The sequence below is a fragment of the Ranitomeya imitator genome, chromosome 1 (assembly GCF_032444005.1).
Source record: "Ranitomeya imitator isolate aRanImi1 chromosome 1, aRanImi1.pri, whole genome shotgun sequence".
Classification (NCBI taxonomy): domain Eukaryota; kingdom Metazoa; phylum Chordata; class Amphibia; order Anura; family Dendrobatidae; genus Ranitomeya; species Ranitomeya imitator.
Window position 1 is genome coordinate 1,057,680,530 of NC_091282.1, and position 21,025 is coordinate 1,057,701,554.

At 44.4% G+C, this 21,025-nt stretch overlaps 1 long non-coding RNA gene across 1 annotated transcript in view; it reads left to right on the plus strand.

Moving 5' to 3' along the window:
- The window catches only part of LOC138656853 (uncharacterized), a 30,653-nt gene that overhangs the window by 6,298 nt on the left and 3,330 nt on the right, over nt 1-21,025 (plus strand). The window contains exon 2 of the long non-coding RNA XR_011316981.1: nt 7,772-7,920. This is a non-coding gene — a long non-coding RNA (uncharacterized lncRNA). The remainder of the gene's footprint in view (nt 1-7,771; nt 7,921-21,025) is intronic.

The following is a 21,025-nucleotide window of genomic DNA, read 5'->3' on the forward strand; positions in this document are numbered from 1 at the left end:
TGGTGAAAAAACAACCTTTTGTTTTTTCACCAAGAAGTGGAGTGTTGCTGCTTTTTTCTTGTTTTATTGGAACAAGTACAACAGTACTTAGGGATAATAGTAGACTCAACAAAACAAGAATGTCGTCTTCCAGAAGTAAGTGTCCAACATGATACAACTAGTGGACCATTTAAGACATTCTCCAGTCATTACTTTACGAAAAGCAATGTCCATATTGGGATCAATGCCGGCCTGCGTTCCAGCGGTCCAATGGGCTCAGTGTCACTCCAGAGATCTCCAGTGGGAAATATGAGAAGCAGAATCCCGCTTAAAGGGAGATTTAGAAAAGCGCTTAAAAATCTCCTCACAAACAATAGCTTCCCTAGCTTGGTGGACAAACCCGACCAATCTCACCAGGGGGGTTCCATGGGTATGGCCGGTTTCAGTAACCCTGACCACTGATGCAAGTCCATAGGGTTGGGGAGCCCACCTTAAAGATCAAATTGCCCAGGGCCCATGGTCAGGGGAAGAAAAACTCTTTACTTCAAACATGAAAGAGCTTTTGGCAGGAAAATATGCGCTCAACCACTTCTTAGTTTCCCTCCGCTCCCATCACGTAAGGGTACTGACACAACAGGGTGGTAGTGGCATATTTTAATCACCAGGGGGGAACGAGGTCCCAATCTCTGATGAAAGTGACGAAATCCATTCTGTTACAAGTAGAAACCAACCTGTCCTCTCTGACGGCCCTTCATATCAAAGGGACAGAGAATCAGGCAGCAGATTTTTTAAGCAGAACACAGCTGAAGCAGGGGGAATGGGAATTAAACCAAGAGATATTCAATCACATAGCGGATCGTTGGGGGGGCCCCGGATATAGATCTGTTCGCAAACAGTCAGAACCGGAAAACACAGGAATTCTGTTCAATAGATCCACGGGGGAATCCAGTGACCCTAGACGCCTTTCTAATTCCCTGGAATTTCCAACTAGCTTATGCCTTTCCCCCCCGATAGCTTTGGTTCCATTAGTTCTAAAGAAGATTCAGGAGGACAGAGCAAGAGTGATCATGATAGCCCCATTTTGGCCAAAAAGAACGTGGTTTCCTTGGTTACGCCTAATGTCTGTAACAGAGCCTTGGGTCCTCCCAGATATCCTAAACCTTGTGCGCCAGGGGCCAATAAATCATCCACAAGTAAAAATTTGCATATGACAGCCTGGAATTTGGGAGGGAGCTTTTAACCAGGAAGGGGTTTTCTCCAAATCTAGTTTCAACTCTGTTGGCCAGTAGGAAACCGGTAACTACGAGAGGATATGGCAAAGTCTGGAACAGATTCCTCTCAAGTTCAGGGGTCAGTTTATCAGGGGAGATCCCAATTCAGGAAGTACTAGAATTCCTCCAAAAAGGGTTAGAGAAAGGCTTGGCAACAAGCACTCTAAAAGTTCAAATTGCAGCATTAGGCGCCCTTTATAACTATGACTTGGTAGGGAACCGCAGGATAAAAAGGTTTATTAAAGCTTCAACTAGATCCAGACCTGTCATACATCACACTTCTCCTCCTTGGGATCTGAACCTAGTTCTTTCTGCACTTACTAAAGCGCCTTTTGAACCCTTATCGCAGGCTTCTTTAAAAATAATTTCCCTGAAAACCTCCCTAATAGTAGCGCTAACCTCAGGTCGCAGAATCAGTGACTTACAGGCTCTATCAGCTTACCCACCTCTAAGGCTAGGGTGACATTGCGTTAGTGCAATCCGTTTAGCGCTAGCGGATTGCGCTAACGCAATGTTTTCTATGGGGCTGCGGTCGGGGTCGCGGTAACGTCCCCGCTCTCGCAGATCCCCGATCTGCGAGAGCGGGGAACGGACCGCGGGCGCGCCTCGGACGCTGCAAGCAGCGTCCGCGGCGCGCCAGGAATCACCGGCGCGTCGCTAGCGCGTGCCGAACATGGCACGCGCTAGTGAAGCGCGTTCCCATTAGCGTGAATGGGCGTGTTAACGGCCGCGTTGCATGGCGTTAATTTCGCCGTGCAACGCTGTCCGTTTAACGCGGTCCCATAACGCAATGGGAACCCAGCCTTACCCAGATATTAGAGGACAGAGTAGTCCTTAGGACTGATCCATCCTACCTTCCTAAAGTGGCATCAAGATTTCATAGATCCCAAGAGATATCTTTACCATCCTTTTGCCCAAATCCCAAAAATGAAAAGGAAAGGACTCTGCACACACTAGATGTGAAGAGATGTCTGACCTATTATATATCAGCCACGAGGGAGTGTAGGAAAGGGAGGTCTCTGTTTGTCTGTTTTCATGGGCCAAACAAAGGACACAAAGCATCAAAAGCCACGTTGGCGAGATGGGTAAGGGATGCCGTCGTCTTGTCATATACCTCATCCGAGGAAGCCATTCCAGACACAATTAAGGCTCATTCAACCAGATCGGTGGCAACCTCTTGGGCAGAGCGAGCTGGAGCATCAATCGACCAGATATGTAGAGCAGCCACTTGGTCCTCTCCCTCTACATTTTTTAAGCACTACCAAGTTGACCTATCTTCGTCTTCAGACTTAACCTGCGGTAGAAGAGTTCTAGAGGCAGTAATCCTACCCTAAATACACATTCTATGAAATTCTCTCCGTGGTGCCGTCATGGGGGTAAGAGAATATCGCAGTTACTCACCGATAACGGTATTTCTCTGACCCTATGACGGCACCCGTATATTCCCTCCATTCACATATGGGTGTGCACACTACTAATGTTTAGTCACACGGTGTTGGAAAAAAAAATCTAATGATTTGAAAGATTTTGTGTGTGCAAATAACCATTTAAGTTACAGCTGAAGTCCTGTTAAGGCTCTGTAAACCAAACTGAGGTGGAGGAGAGGTCCCGCCTTTTTGACCTGTGGCTTTCCTGTCCCTGACGGCGGATCCCTCTCTCTCCGTGGTGCCGTCATCGGATCAGAGAAATACCGTTATCGGTGAGTAACTACGATATTTGTGTTTGGTTTCCTCAGGGGGTGTGATATGTATTGCAGAGCATTAGACCTGTCAGTTTTACTGACACATGACTGTTGGACCATGTTTATGGCAAGGCCAAGCAGACCTCAAAGCCATTGCGCAGGCTTAGGTTGCCATAGCAACCATCAGCACTGTGATTTATGTTGCGGGGTACAGATAGTGTGAAAGTTATCTGTATTAAAGGGAACCTGTCACCCCGAAAATCGAGGATGTGCTAAGCCCACAGTCATCAGGTGCTTATCTACAGCATTCTGTAATGTTGTAGATAAGCCCCCGATGTATCCTGAAAGATGAGAAAAACAGGTTAGATTATACTCACCCAGGGGCGGTCCCGCTGCGGTCCGGTCCGATGGGCGTCGTGGTCCGGGGCCTCCCATCTTCTTACGATGACTTCCTCTTCTTGTCTTCACGCTGCGGCTCCGGTGCAGGCATACTTTGTCTGCCCTGTTGAGGGCAGAGCAAAGTACTGCAGTGCGCAGGTGCCGGGAAAGTTCAGAGAGGCCCGGCGCCTGCGCTTTGCAGTACTTTTCTCTGTCCTCAACAGGCCAGACAAAGTATGCGTGCGCCGGAGCTGTGGCATGAAGATAGGAGGCGCTGTACCGGACCGCAGCGGGACCGCCCCGAGGTGAGTATAATCAAGCCTCTTTTTATCATCTTTCAGGATACATCGGGGGCTTATCTACAGCATTACACAATGCTGTAAAAAAGCCCCTAATGCCGGTGGCCGCAGCTCATTTTAGATTTTTGGGGTGACAGGTTCCCTTTAAGCCAGTACATGTCCGGGCCCGTCTGAAGTTTGCGAGAGAACATTTGGAATATTCAGAAGAGTATTGAGAGATTGTCATATGGCCTGATGAAACCAAAGTAGAACTGTTTGATAGAAACATGAAAGAATGTATGGGGCCATGTATCGTGAGATTTTGAGTGCAAACCTCCATCCGTCAGCAAGGGCATTGAAGATGAAACGTGGATGGGTCTTTCAGCATGATAATGATCCCAAGCACACCGCCTGGCCAACAAAGGAGTGGCTTCCTAAGAAGTATATGAAGGTCCTGGAGTGGCCTAGCCAGTCTCCAGATGTCAACCTCATAGAAAAGCTTTGGAGGGAGTTGAAAGTCCGTGTTGCCCAGCGACAGGCCCAAAACATCACTGCTCTAGAGGAAATCTGCATGGAGGAATGGGCCAACATACCAACAACAGTGTGTGCCAACCTTGTGAAGACTTAAAGAAAACGTTTGACCTTTGTCATTGCCAACAAAGGATATATAACAAAATATTGAGATGAACTCTTGTTAGTGACCAAATACTTATTTTCCACCACAATTTGAAAAATAAATCTAGCCAAATCAGACAAGGTGATTTTCTGGATTTGTCTTCTCATTTTGAAAAACATTTTGACTTTCACATTCTCATAGTTGTGGCCTACCCACTGTGTGTGTGTGTGTGTGTGTATATATATATATATCATACATATATATATATATATATCTATATCATACATATATATATATCATACGCAAGTGTATCAAGTTTTCCCCTTTATATAACAGCTAGATGGTGGCCCGATTCTAACGCATCGGGTATTCGAGAATATGTATATAGCAGCCACGTAGTATATATGAGTACTACGTGGCCTGTGGTATATACCATGTGGCTGCTATATACATACATACATATTTTAGAATACCCGATGCGTTAATATAGGCCACGTAGTATATAACACAGCCCACGTAGTATATAACAGCCCACACAGTATATAACAGCCCACGTAGTATGTAAAACTGGCCACGTAATATATAGCACAGCCCACATAGTATCTAACAGTGGCCACGTAGTATATAGCACGCAGTATAGAACACAGCCACGTAGTATATAACACTGCTCACGTATATAGCAGCCATCTACTATATAATTGTCTAAGGGTCACTTCCGTCCGTCTGTCTGTCCTTCTGTCACGGTTATTCATTCGCTGATTGGTCTCGGCAGCTGCTTGTCATGGCTGCCGCGACCAATCAGCGACGGGCACAGTCCGATTAGTCCCTCCCCTACTCCCCTGCACTCACTGCCCAGCGCCCACTCCGTAATCCCCTCCACTCACCACTCACACAGGGTTAATGGCAGCGGAAACGACCCGCGGTGTAACGCACTCTGTTACCACTGCTATTAACCCTGTGTGTCTGCAGTATCAATAGTAAAAATATGTCATGTTAAAAATAAAAACAAAAAACCTGCTATACTCACCATCTGCCGCCTTTCCCGCTCCTTGCCACGCTCCCGGGACCGCCAGCAGCTTCTGGTCCCAGGGCTGGTGTGCGACAAGGACCTGCCGTGACGTCACGGTCATAGGACCTATGATGACGTCGCGGTCACGCTCACACCAGCCCTGGGACTGGAAGCTGCCGCTTGCAATGGAGCGGTCCCGTGAGCGTGGCGAGGAGCGGGAAAGGCGGCGGATGGTGAGTATAGCAGGACTTCAACGGGCCTTCGGAAGGTGAGTATATGTTTATTTTTTTTTAAGTCTCTATACTACGTGGCTCTGTGCTTGACAATATACTACGTGACTGGGCAATATACTATGTGGCTGGACAATATACTCCGTCGCTGGGCAATATGCTACGTGGCTCTGCTATATACTATGTGGCTGGGCAATATACCTTACTACGTGGCTCTGCTATATACTATGTGGCTGGGCAATATACTACATGGCAGGGCAATGTACTACGTGGCTGGGCAATGTACTACGTGGCTGGGCAATGTACTACGTGGCTGGGCAATGTACTACGTGGCTGGGCAATGTACTACGTGACTGGGCAATGTACTACGTGGCTGGGCAATGTACTACGTGGCTGGGCAATGTACCACGTGGCTGGGCAATGTACCACGTGGCTGGGCAATGTACCACGTGGCTGGGCAATATACTACGTGGCTGGGCAATATACTACGTGGCTGGGCAATATACTACGTGGCTGAGCAATATACTACGTGGCTGGGCAACATACTACGTAGCTGGGCAACATACTACGTGACTGGGCAACATACGTGACTGGGCAACATACTACGTGACTGGGCAATATACTACGTCGCTTGGCAATATACTACGTGACTGGGCAATATACTACGTGACTGGGCAATATACTACGTGGCTGGGCAATATACTACGTGGACATGCATATTATAGAATACCCGATGCGTTCGAATCGGGCCACCATCTAGTGTAGTATATAATGACGCAGCCCACGCAGTATAGAACACAGCCCACATAGTATCTAACACTGACCAGGTAGTATATAGCAGCCACGCGGTATCTAACACAGCCCACGTAGTATTTAGCAGTGTGGGCACCATATCCCTGTTAAAAAAATAAATAAATAATTAAAATAAAAAAGTTATATACTCACCCGCCGGCGGGATCCAGCAAACCTCTGGCGATGCGCGCTCGGCTGCCGCCATCTGGCGTTCCCAGGATGCATTGCGAAATTATCCAGATCACTTAGCGGTCTCGCGAGACCGCTAAGTCTTCTGGGTAATTTTGCAATGCATCTCTGGGACCGGAAGCTGGCGGCAGGCGCAAGCACATCGTCTGACTACGGAAGGTGAGTATAGCAGGTTTTTTGTTTTTTTTATTATTTTTAACATTAGATCTTTTTACTATTGATGCTGCATAAGCAGCATCAATAGTAAAAACTTGGTCACACAGAGTTAATAGCGGTGGTAACGGAGTGTGTTACCCGCGGCATAACGCGGTCCGTTACCGCTGGCATTAACCCTGTGTGAGCGGTGACTGGAGGGGAGTATGGAGCGGGCGCTGACTGCTGGGAGTATGGAGCGGGCGCCGGGCACTGACTGCAGGGGAGTAGGGAGGGACTAATCGGACTGTGGCCATCCCTGATTGGTCGCGGCAGCCATGACAGGCAGCTGGCGAGACCAATCAGCGACTTGCATTTCTATGACAGACAGAGGCCGCGAACAATGATTATCCGAGACAGGACAGACGGAAGTGACCCTTAGACAATTATATAGTAGATTAGTCTAATAATCTCTCATAGAAGGTTTACCCTGTGTTTCGCTTGACCTATGTATGATGAGACGTGCAATGCATGTTCATAGGATAACGTTATCAATTGTTAGTAGAGAAATCAAGGATTCATGAAGCGGTGCCTTCATTCACTGTAGTAAGATTTCTGGTGTAGGCAACATCACAGGTTGTCATGAATTAGTCGAGCTGTGTTGCCAGTCCCCCATTTCGCCCATTTTGGCAGAGCTGGAAGAAACGTCAAGAGTCGCCAAATTTTTGTACACCCTTGAGTTGTGCCAAAATTTTGCCACTTTTTCAAGCAAATTACACCAAGGTTCTGGCCAAAAATGTTTTGATGAATCAGTGCTATAGTTCATGGAGCTATACACTTATCCGTGAAAAAAAAATGGCCATATAACTCGATGAGGATCTGTGAAACACAGTTGCAAACCCACAATTCTGCTAATTTGATTTAATTTTGCATTTGTGTGACTTAGATCCATTGCTTAATACATTTTAATTAAAAGAAAACTTGAAGCCAGGAAGTGTCTTCAGTACAACGTTTTTAGGAGCACTAGTCACGTGATTGGAGTGTGTGAGTTTTGTTCATAATAGCCCTATGTTTGCATCTGCACAGATGTATCTGACCCCTTGTGTCTTTATGCTCAGTATATTTGAGACCTTACAATTTTTGGCTTGTCTCTTTACATTTGCTCATACACCGTGAGCTGATTTACCTTTCTGACTTTCTTTTTTCTTTTTAACAGTGAGCGATGTAAAGCGACGTTGGAATATCTTTCAAGACCAGTGCAGATAGCCAGTCACGGGTGCACGGTTATCCAAAAAGACATACCTTATACATACCTTATATATTTATATATCAGCAGTTTCTGCTGGATATCATGGACTTGCAGCAGTAAGTTTGTTTTTTTTCCTCCCAGGTTAATGCTATTTAACAATTTTTGTTTCTCAATTGTTTTTCATCCCTTTTTTATTAACCATTATGAGGTTTTCTTCTTATTTGTTGTCTAATAACAAATTTCTCTAAATCATATTAAAATTGTGTTTAAACACTTCCTTACATCCGCAATACATGTACGGCGCAGCGGGCAATGTATTAATGAAAAAACCTTGCATATACGACTCGATGGTGAGGCTGGCTCACAAGCAGCGGGAGACAGCTGCATATGATAGCTGCCAAATTACTGCAATAGCTGCCATCGGTGGTAGTACCAATCTCGGCCGCATAACCCATTAGATGCCACTGTCAATAGAAACAGATGCATCTACTTGATTATTTGAGGGAGGGAGCTACCACTTTAACCTTAACTGAACCTCATGATAATTGGGTGATTATAATCAATAAAATCTTCAACTCATCCCTAAAAAAAAAGCCTCTAATCAGCTCTGTCTTTCAACTGAAAAATAAATGAAGAAGCGACATAGCTCCCAAAAACCAATCCAGTGAGACCCATGTGCTCCAATGCCAAATGGCCGTCCTCCTGAATCCTGCTGCACTACAAAACTAATCTAGGAGACAGCACCACAAAAGACAAATGGTACTTAAAGGGATATTTCCATCTTTAAGATCCTATCACAATATATATCGTATTTTTCTTATTATAAGACGCACATGACCATAAGACGCACCCCAGATTTTCTGAAGGAAAATAGGGAAAAAAATTAATGTGTTGGTGACGAGCTCTTAATCTGAGCATGCTCCGCCTCCGGTTTCCTGTCCTTGAGGGAACATGTATCTGAAGATTCAGGTGTGGAACTAATGGAAGAAGCTTATCCAGATCCTTCCCTGTTGCCTGAAAGAGCGGCTTCTTGCTCGTAATGCCTATGACTTCTTCCTGGAGGCGCCACCGCAAGTCCAGTGGGGGTTCATGCAGACACAACCAGCAGAGACTTTACATGTGTCTGCTGGCTGCCATGTCATCCCAGGTATGTGCTTGGCTTGCCCTGATGAGCACATTGGTGTCCCAGAAGTTACCACTCCCTTGGGATCCAGATGAGACGTCTATTTGGCATGCGATGCTGTGGCCGGTCCCACCATAGAGCGCCTTTGCTTCGGCTCTTCTTTCCACTGTGATTATTAAGGAGGAGCTGCAACAACAGCGGCTCCTCAGTGGGCACATCATTAGCAGTTGCACGAGTTATTGAAGAAGCGACTGTAAGGCCAGCCAGAGAAGCAGAGTCGATTGTGGATCCACTGCCTTCAGGGGAGAACAATTGTGTCATTTGATCCAGCCTCCGAATCTGGTACCCTTATTAAACGACTGAGTTGTGTGTGATCTTCGTGAAAGTTCCTAATGGAAATTGGGTCCTTTTTCTTGTTTATTAGGAAGCACCTCAGAAATTTAGCGCAAAGCTTAAAAACAATGAGAGTGCGCTTTGCAGGGATACTTTATTTAGCTCATGGCAGAAGAAACTTTGCTCAGCATATATCCAGAAAACTAATTTTGAGCAATCCCCAAACTTCACCATGGATTTAAAATCAATTGTTAGGGCAGACTTTAAAGATTCCCATAAGACCCTAATCCATAAAGAAAGTGATAAGAAGAGGAGAAGGAAAACCAGAATACCATCTGATTCCAATGAATCAATTAAGTCAAAAGGTGAATTTGGATCTGATTCCTCTTTTCATCCTCCGATGGCGGTACAGGGGGTAGACTGTGCTTGCCTGTAGAAGACACGGATAGATTGGTCAAGGCTGCAAGGGCTACCATGGGCATCATAGATGCCAAAAAAAAATAGTACATTGTTTGGGAGATGTTAGATCAGAAGAAGCATACATTTCCAATAAATGAGAACATTCAACTCTCATTAAAAAAGAATGGGGAAAAACTTAAAGGAAAGATTCGCTACCCTCATCTTCAAAGAGAAAGTGCCCATTTGATGAGACAGCCGTGGGATAAAATTCCAAAGATAGACGTAGCAGTGGCCAAGTCATCAAGAAAATCTACCTTGCCCTTTGGAGACATGGGTATCGTGAAAGACCCTGATAGACCCCTAAGGCATACCTGGGAATCCTCAACGGAAGCCCTGGAACCTGCTATCTTGGTGACTTGTACAGCCAGATTTATTAAGATATGTATGTAACAACTGGAAGATCAACTAAGGGATAATGGCCAGGCTCTTTTTATCTCAGAACAATCTACCATTGATTCAGGGAACTGCTGCCTTTCTCGTAGAGGCTGGCGGCCATGTCAGGCTGCCTCTCTAACGCCACTTGTAACCCGCTATGACTCAAATGTTGGCCGGGGGATGTCAGTATAAAGAGTATCTTTGTGGTCAGGTTCTGCATGACATCCTGGACAAATCTGGTGATAGAAGAGATTTCCCAGTTTGTACCTCTTTCAGAGAAAGACAAAAGAGGAAAAGATAAGGATTTATATTGGAGGAAGGGCAAATGCTTCCCCTCTTCCTCCCTGCCTGGCAAGAATTTCATCCAGTCACTGGATTCTAGGTATAGTGGAATTGGGCCTCAGGTTGGAATTTTGAAGTGTTCCTCCCCGAACATTCGCAGTAACATCCTCCCGGGAATCGTGGGATTAGTTAAGGTACCGTCACACTTGACGACGCTGCAGCGATACCGACAACGATCCGGATCGCTGCAGCGTCGCTGTTTGGTCGCTGGAGAGCTGTCACACAGACCGCTCTCCAGCGACCAACGATGCCGGTAACCAGAGTAAACATCGGGTAACTAAGCGCAGAGCCGCGCTTAGTAACCCGATGTTTACCCTGGTTACCATCCTAAAAGTAAAAAAACCAAACAGTACATACTTACCTACAGCTGTCTGTCCTCCAGCGCTGTGCTCTGCTCTCCTCCTGTACTGTCTGTGTGAGCACAGCGGCCGGAAAGCAGAGCGGTGACGTCACCGCTCTGCTTTCCGGCTGACCGACGCTCACAGTCAGTGCAGGAGGAGAGCAGAGCACAGCGCTGGAGGACAGACGGCTGTAGGTAAGTATGTAGTGTTTGTTTTGTTTACTTTTAGGATGGTAACCAGGGTAAACATCGGGTTACTAAGCGCGGCCCTGCGCTTAGTTACCCGATGTTTACCCTGGTTACCAGTGAAGACATCGCTGAATCGGTGTCACACACGCCGATTCAGCGATGTCTGCGGGGAGTCCAGCGACCAAATAAAGTTCTGGACTTTCTTCCCCGACCAGCGACAGCACAGCAGGGGCCTGATCGCTGCTGCCTGTCACACTGGACGATATCGCTAGCGAGGACGCGGCAACGTCACGGATCGCTAGCGATATCGTCTAGTGTGACGGTACCTTTAGCTCTGGAAAAAGTCGTTTTGAATCCAATTCAAAACCAGGTCCTCAAGGATGCCAGTGGAAGAAGAAAAAAAGGGGATTCTATTCCCCCCCCTTTGTTGATAAAGAAGCCAGATGGCACCTTCAGAACCAATGTCAGTTTAAAGAGTCTGAATAAATTTCTTTTATAATCGACCTTTCAAAATAGAGTCAATGAAATAGTCTATAAAACTTCTGTTCCAGATTATTACATGAGTCTGCTGGACCTGAAAGATGCATATTACCAAGTTCCCATCCATGTAAGAGACCAGAAATTCCTAAGGGTGGCCCTACTCATGAACACACAGGTCAGGCATTTTTATTTCGTGGCCTTGTCTTTCAGTCAGTCCATGGCCTTGAGAGTATTTACGAAAATCATAATGGAAATTACAGCACATCTTTGGTAGCTGGATGGATCCTCTAGTAAATCCATACTTGGACGATTTCCTGATTGTTGGGAGATCGGTAGAACACTGCAACTTACTGCTAACAAGGGGCATAGCCACCTTAGAGGAGTTGGGTTGGCTACAACCAATAAAAAAAATGTAAAGTTAATTCAGTGAGTGACTTGTCTCCTACCAGAAGAGAATGCTCACAAAGCGACAGTAAACAATCCTACTATCACACTCGGGCAGTGTCATTGTTGGGGACCTTGACATCATGCATCCCAAAAGTGCTATGGGCACAATTGCATACCAGACAACTGCATCAAGAGATACTGATAGGCGAAATACAGCTCAGAGGATGTTTGGAAGGGAAACTAAAGTCTTTCTTCAGTGACAACCAGTGCTCTATTATGGTCGCTAAGCATAGAGAATCTGTCCGTAGGAGCCCCATGGGTATATCGGATTATGAATGTCATAATTACAGATGCATGTGTTGGGTTGAATTAGGCCAGGTTCACATTGCGTTAAAGCAGCCCGTTCAACACATAGTGTTGACGGGCTGCGTTAACGCTATAGCATACACGCCTGTTATGCTATACCGCTAGCGCAGATGAATCATCTGCGCTAGCGGTGACCGAGCCTCAGACACTGCAGCCCGTGTCCGAGGCTCCGTCACTGAATGACGGCACATCGCTAGCGCATGCCTATTATGGCATGCGTTGGCTATGTGCCCGATAATAGGGGTTAATGGCAGCGTTAACGGACTGCGTTACACTGTGTCATGCTGCGGTGTAACGCAGTCCGTCTAACGGACTGCATTAATGCAATGTGAACCCAGCCTAAGAAATGTTCACTCCAGGGTGGATAAAGATCAATGTTTTTTTTTTTTTTTTTTTTTAAATCAGATTTTTTTTTCTTTAAATCGGATTTTTTTAATTTAAATCGGATTTTTTTTTTCTTTAAATCGGATTTTTTTCAATAAACTGCTTTTTGATGAAAATATTTTACCTGGTTCTTCCATCATGAGATAAAGCTGAGTTGTTTAACTCAGTAGAATAAAGGCTGTATATGTGTAACATTCACAATGCCATGCTCTTCCAGAGGTCTCTGTAGGATTAGTGGGCAGTTTCTCTCCTATATTATCACAGACGCTCGCTTTACTTACGCAGTTCTCAAAACTGAATTTGACTCCGCAGAGGTCCCAGCCTCTTCTTCACGGCAAAAATGTTACAACATGAACAGAGTTGAGAAAAAGACCTTAATCCTATTGTTCTACAAACCTATGAATACAGAATCAACCCCTTCAGTGCCAAGACCAAGAAGTTAGACAATATGTTTCTGATTGTTTGGAGTGGAATAGATCTGCACAACACAAGAAGAATGTGAATCTAAGTGTGAGGAGGAGGAAGGACAAGCAGACAAGAAAATGAAAGTGAAACTTTGAGCACAATACTGCAGCATAGCCACAGACAGACAAGTCTGGATCTGTTTGTGTGTACGATCTGAGGTTTATTACATTCTTTCCTTATAATGGCAGCAGGCCGTAAAAGAGACCCAGTTTGGGAATATTTTAATGAAGCTCCTTCGCCTATCGGTAAGGCAGGCATGCGTGCAAAATGCAAACGATGCAACAAAGAGATGCAAGGCCTGGTGGCGCGAATGAGGCAACATCATGAGAAGTGCGGTGATGAAGATGACCAAAGAAACACTTCTGAACAGGCAGGATCTTCAGGTTGGTAAAGATTTTTATTGAATCCTATTTCTAAAGACTGAACTGTCATGTGTGAGAAAAATTATATTTCGTATTATTACTGCATGTTACTGTCATTTGGTACAGTTATGAAGAAAAACAAATATTCCTTTTGGGGCAGGGGCAGTGATGTGTTGTGTACAATAAGCAGAAATTGTATAAACAATAAAATAACAGCATTGACTTTTTTTGTTTAGGGGAATTCATGGATTCTGGAAACTATCCACCTCCAAGATCACCATCATCCTGTTCTACAGTTTCATAGTTATCCATCCAGGATAGTGCTTCATTAGCAGCAGCATCATCATCAGACACCCACAGCCACATATCACCATCACCCAAAAGGAAGAAAAAACCTTTACCTCCTGGAACCACCATAGATAGGTTTGTGATAAGAACTAGCAGATTAGAAAAAGAGTTGATTGATGAAAAAATTGCCCAGTTTATTTATGCAACGAACTCTTCTATCCGTCTGACTGAGAACCCACATTTCATTAATATGGTTCAATCACTGAGACCAGGATACAGTCCACCCAGCAGAGCTGATGTTGCAGGGAAACTGCTGGATCAAGTGTATGACAGAGAAATGGAGCAATGTGCAACAGCTCTGGAGGGTAAAATTGTTAACCTAAGTATTGATGGGTGGAGTAATGTCCACAATGATCCTATTGTATGTGCTTGTATAACAACAGAAGATAAAGTCTTCTTTGCACAAACAACTGATACGTCAGGAAATAACACACAGCAGAATACTTACAAGAAGTGGCAGTAAAAGCTATAACGACATGTGAACAAAAATTCAAATGTCTAGTACGCACTTTGGTCACCGACAATGCTGCAAATGTATCCAAGATGAGAAGAGATTTAGAAGAGCAGGGAGGGGAATACAAAGCTGCTAATAACATATGGTTGCAGTGCTCATTTGCTGCACCTCTTAGCCAAAGACTTGTGTTCCAGAAATAAAGGCTAATGTTGTTGAAATTGCTAAATACTTCCGTAATAATCATTTTGCTGCAGCAGCTCTGAAAAGGATGGGTGGAACCAAGCTAACGCTCCCACAAGATGTTAGATGGAACTCTGTGGTGGACTGTTTTGAGCAGTATATCAAAAACTGGCCTATTCTGATGACTCTTTGTGAAGAAAATCGAGATAAAATAGATGGCACTATCACGGCCAAAATCCTCAACATTGGGCTTAAGAGAAATGTTGAACATATGCTGAGCTTCCTGAAACCCATCTCTCAAGCTTTAAACAAAATACAGAAAAATAGCTGTTTTATTGCGGATGCTGTTAAAATTTGGAAGGAACTGAGTGAACACTTAAAAACAGAACTACACATGGACAGAATTAAATTACAGTTAAGTAAATAGGGCAGCACACTGCAGCGCTAAAACATGCAAACTTGAAAACACGAAATTTGAACTGCATTACTGCACTAGAAATATGAAAAATGAGAGCTTTTAGCGCATAAAAATGGCCAATTTTATGTGTACCTGGTAGCCTCTTTACGGCATCTCTCTTATACCAGGTCCTACGCTTGACCTACCTCGCTGAGAATAAACGTCTCCATCTGAATGGGTACATGTGAAACCTCTTCTTAGACTAAAATTCTCTCTCTCTGTGGAGGGGTATTGGACCTGCTGTAATTAAAACACCTGAAGCTAGGAGGCGGAGTGCACGATCAGAAGGCTAGAGAATACATTTCAAAAACCTGACCTGCACATCCAAACATAGACTAAGTGTGAACAGGTGCTGAACCCAGAGTCGCCAACTCGTATATAGTTAAGTAAATAGGGCAGCACACTGCAGCGCTAAAACATGCAAACTTGAAAACACGAAATTTGAACTGCATTACTGCACTAGAAATATGAAAAATGAGAGCTTTTAGCGCATAAAAATGGCCAATTAAATTACAAGCAGTAAACAAACGAATGGGGCAAGCACTGACTCCAGCTCATTTTTTGGCAAATATTGTCAATATCCAATATCAGGGTCAAAACCTAAGTGCTGAGGAAGAGGAGTTAGCTATGACATGGGTATCCAGCAATCATCCATCTTTAATGCCAACTATAATAAACTTCAGAGCTAAGGGGGAACCATTCAAGAAATATATGTTTGCTGAAGATATTTTAAGGAAGGTCACACCAGTAAACTGGTCACTTAAGCGCTTGGATTTAGAGACTGTTCAAGTAATGATTTCACTTTTAACAGCAGTAGCTTCTTCTGCAGGCGTTGAAAGAATATTCTCTTCCTTTGGACTCATTCATTCTAAATTGAGAAATCGGTTGGGACCCAATAAAGCAGGAAAGCTTGTTTTTCTTTTCCAGATTATGAATAGGAACAAAGAAGAAGATGATTATGAAGACAAGTGAGCTACAGAGGACAGCAGGGACAGTAGTATTTAAGTTTTTCATGTGTCGGCTGGGCTGACAGTCTAAGTTTCTTATAATATATATATATTTTGTTTAGCCAAATTAGTTAACAAACATGGATGTTTGTTTAAGCAAATAACTTGTGCTGTAATGTTGTTATTGTTTCAGTTGAATAAATCTATTTAAATTGTTATTAAGGTCAGGATTATTTTTCTCCTTCCTAAGTACAACAGAACAGTGGTGTCCAAATATGAATGATTAACCCATTAAACTGGGGAGAAAAAAAGGTAATATAAAAAGTGATTCTAAAAATCTTCATCTACTTGCATGTTAAAGTAGCAAGAACTAGTTTAGGTAGAAACTTTGATTTAAATCACTGATTTAAATCAAGCCTTACTGACGTGATTTAAATCGTGATTTAAATCAGTTAGATTTAAATCAAATCCACCCTGGTTCACTCTATTCGGATGTAAGCTCTCCTTGATCAATCTATGGCTCAGCTCCAAGACCTTTATTTAATCCGAACATAGGTTTATATAACCCCTGTAAGGGGGCTTCTTTAGCTTTAAAATGGGAGTGTTTGAATGTATTCCATTGGTTAGTGGGTTGGGCAATGAGCTAGTCCATGGGCGGATCCATGATGTCACCAGACTGGGTTGGTCCATGAGGTCATCAGAGTTTGGCGGATCCATGAGGTCATCAGGCTGAGCGTCACCTTGGATACCAGCACATGGTGTGTGGTGAAAAAGGAAATGGCAGCCATCTTTAGTGTCACACTTTGATCTGCGCAGGCTTATGTAAGGTTAAACAATACACTTTATGGGTCGTTTCTCTCAATCTCTTATGTCTTGAGGTTAATTAAGTATTTGATATTATGGCTCTCTTCAGCACAAGTGGATGGGGAGCTCATCTAAGAAACTGTAGTTTTGGGTATTTGGTCAGAACACGAGAAGAGGAGTACATCCATTTTGAAAGAACTTCTGGCAGTGAAATATACAATAGAGAAATTTTCGCATCTCTCCGAAGCCGTTATGTTCATATCCTGTCAGAGAAACTAACAAAAGTGGCTTATATGAGCCATCTGATGGCAGCAACATAAAAATTTTTCCAGATGGCAGAAAAGTATCTCTTGTCTTTATCAGTGTTGCACATAAAAGTAAGAGAATATGACGGGGCAGACTGCTTAAGCCGAAATAGACTGACAGGGAAAATGGTCCCTAAATCCAACAGTCTTTCAGCAAATAGTAGGCCTATGGGGCTTCCGAAGTATAGACTTGTTTGCAAATTGGCGGAACAGGAAAGTAAAAATATTCCGCTCGCTAAATTGCAGGGAAAAGGCTCATGCGGTAGATGTCTTCCAGATTGCATGGGACTTCCATCCAGCCTATGCCTTTCTTCCAGTAAATATGATCCCAGCAGTACTAATGAATATCAGGGAAGACCAGGCGAGGATAATCCTGATAGCCCCATTCTGGCAAAAAGTCCATGGTATTCATGAATGAAGTTTGTGTCGATCTCAGATTCATGGATGTTACCAGAGATCCCAGATCTACTCGTCCAAGGTGTGGTCTGGTATACGCAGGCAGCAGGCCTTCATTTGATAGCCAGGAATTTGGAAGGTCACTGTTAATCCAGAGAGGCTTTCTCAAAGTTTAGCTAATTTTCTTACGATAAGGAAACTAGGAACAACAAAATTATATGGTGGCACCTCGAAAAAGTTCCCACCTAGTTCTGGGTGAGGAAATACTGATTTGCCTATCTACTATCACTCTTAAAGTGCAGATCTAAGCCCTAGGAGCAATGTAGAACTGTAGCTTGGTAGGCAATAGATGGATAATTAGTTTTATTAAAGCATGTGATAGGTCTAGGGCAATACATAGTCCAAAGATTCTTCCTCGAGACCTGAACTTGATGCTGGAGGCGTTGACCATCCCCTTTTAACCATTAGAGGTGTCATCTGTTAAAAATCTTACATTAAAGGGAACCTGTCACCTGGTTTGGCCGATATGAGATACCACAACCACCTTTCAGATCTGATATAGAGCATTCTATAGTGCTGTATATCTGCCCCCAACCCAACCTGCAAGGCAAAAAAAAGCTTTTTTTATACTAACCTGCTGGACAGTCAAGTCCGAGGGGTGTCGCTGGTCTTGGTCCAGCACCTCACTTGCAATGCTCTCCTCCTTGCTTTGTGTGGATGATGCGCGCCTACATCATCCACATTGTGTCCCTGGTATTGCACTTCTGAACAGGTGTTTTTCTCTGCCCTGACTAGTGTAGAATACAGTACTGCAGTGTGCATGCGCCCAGGGATCTTTCCCATTTCCTGGCGTCTGTGCACTGCAGTACTTTACTCTCTACTGCTCATGGCAAGTTAAGTACGCCTCCGCAGGAGCGCGATGCCGGGGAAACTGTGGATAACGTAGTGACGCATTACACAAAGAAAAGAGCCGCTGGACCATAACCAGCGACACCCCTAAGACCGTATCGCCCTGCAGGTGTGTATAATAAAAGCTTTATTTTCTTGTTTTGCAGGTTGGGTTGGAGGCAGATATACAGCATTATAGAATGCTGTATATTGGGCCTGAAAGGTGGTGCTCTTATTGAATATCGTTCAGACCTGGTGACAGGTTCCCTTTAAAGACTGTAATTCTGGTAGCACAGACTTCAGCTCTAAGGGTCAGTGATTTCCAGGCCTCCTCAGTTTATCCTCTATTTACACAAATTTTGGGAGATAGGTTTATTTTAACCCCTTCATGACCAAGCCTATTTTGACCTTAAAGACCTTGCCATTTTTTGCAATTCTGACCAGTGTCCCTTTATGAGGTAATAACTCGGGAACGCTACAACGGATCCTAGCGATTCTGAGATTCTTTTTTCGTGACATATTGGGCTTCATGTTAGTGGTAAATTTAGGTCAATAAATTCTGTGTTTATTTGTGATAAAAACGGAAATTTTTAATTTTTATTCTGTTAAAGGGAACCTGTCACCCCGTTTTTTGAGATTGAGATATAAATACTGTTAAATAGGGCCTGCGCTGTGTGTTACTATAGTGTATGTAGTGTACCCCGATTCCCCACCTATGCTGAGAAATAACTTACCAAAGTCGCCGTTTTCGCCTGTCAATCAGGCTGGTCAGGTCGGGAGGGCGTGTTCACAGCGATGGTTCTTCCTCAGCTTTACGTTGGCGTAGTGGTGTCCGCATGTTGAAGTGACTAATCCACTGTGGGCACGTGAACAAGCAGCGCGCGATCTGCGCTGTCATCCCTTTCGTCGGTGGGGGCGGCCATCTTCCTGGGGCCGCGCGTGCGCAGATCGAGTGCTCTGCTGCACGGGGCTTCAGGAAAATGGCCGCGGGATGCCGCGCGTGCGCATTAGAGATCGCGGCGGCCATTTTCCCAAAGCCGAGATGCAAACTCGGCTTTGAGAAAATGGCCGCCGCGATCTCTAATGCGCACGCGCGGCATCCCGCGGCCATTTTCCTGAAGCCCCGTGCAGCAGAGCACTCGATCTGCGCACGCGCGGCCCCAGGAAGATGGCCGCCCCCACCGACGAAAGGGATGACAGCGCAGATCGCGCGCTGCTTGTTCACGTGCCCACAGTGGATTAGTCACTTCAACATGCGGACACCACTACACCAACGTAAAGCTGAGGAAGAACCAGCGCTGTGAACACGCCCTCCCGACCTGACCAGCCTGATTGACAGGCGAAAACGGCGACTTTGGTAAGTTATTTCTCAGCATAGGTGGGGAATTGGGGTACACTACATACACTATAGTAACACACAGCGCAGGCCCTATTTAACAGTATTTATATCTCAATCTCAAAAAACGGGGTGACAGGTTCCCTTTAAACCAGAGAGTTATGTGACACAAAATAGTTAATAAACAACATTTCCCACACGTCTACTTTACATCAGCACAATTTTGGAAACAAAATTTTTTTTTGCTAGGAAGTTATAAGGGTTAAAATTTGACCAGCGATTTCTCATTTTTACAACGAAATTTACAAAACCATTTTTTTTAGGGACCACCTCACATTGGAAGTCAGTTTGAGGGGTCTATATGGCTGAAAATACCCAAAAGTGACACCATTCTAAAAACTGCACCCCTCAAGGTGCACAAAACCACATTCCAGAAGTTTATTAACCCTTCAGGTGCTTCACAGCAGCAGAAGCAACATGGAAGGAAAAAATGAACATTTAACTTTTTAGTCACAAAAATGATCTTTCAGCAACAATTTTTTTATTTTTCCAATGGTAAAAGGAGAAACTGAACCACGAAAGTTGTTGTCCAATTTGTCCCGAGTACGCTGATACCTCATATGTGGGGGTAAGCCACTGTTTGGGCGCACGGCAGGGCTTGGAAGGGAAGGAGCGCCATTTGACTTTTTGAATGAAAAATTGGCTCCACTCTTTAGCGGACACCATGTCACATTTGGAGAGCCCCCGTGTGCCTAAAAATAGGAGCTCCCCCACAAGTGACCCCATTTTGGAAACTAGACGCCCCAAGGAACTTATCTAGAAGCCTAGTGAGCCCTTTAAACCCCCAGGTGCTTCACAAATTGATCCGTAAAAATGAAAAAGTACTTTTTTCACAAAAAAATTATTTTTGCCTCAATTTTTTCATTTTCACATGGGCAATAGGATTAAATAGATCCTAAAATTTGTTGGGCAATTTCTCCCAAGTACGTCGATACCTCATATGTGGGGGTAAACCACTGTTTGGGCACACGGCAGGGCTCGGAAGGGAAGGTGCGCCTTTTGACTTTTTGAATGGAAAATTAGCTCCAATTGTTAGCGGACACCATGTCGCGTTTGGAGAGCCCCTGTGTGCCTATGCATTGAAGCTCCCCCACAAGTGACCCCATTTTGGAAACTAGACCCCCCCCAAGGAACTTATCTAGATGCGTACTGAGCACTTTAAACCCCCAGGTGCTTCACAGAAGTTTATAACGCAGAGCCATGAAAATAAAAAATAATTTTTCTTTCCTCAAAAATGATTTTTTAGCCTGGAATTTCCTATTTTGCCAACGGTAATAGGAGAAATTGGACCACAAATTTTGTTGTCCAGTTTGTCCTGAGTACGCAGATACCTCATATGTGGAGGTAAACCACTGTTTGGGCGCACGGCAGGGCTCAGAAGGGAAGGCACGCCATTTGGCTTTTTAAATGGAAAATTCGTTCCAATCATTAGCGGACACCA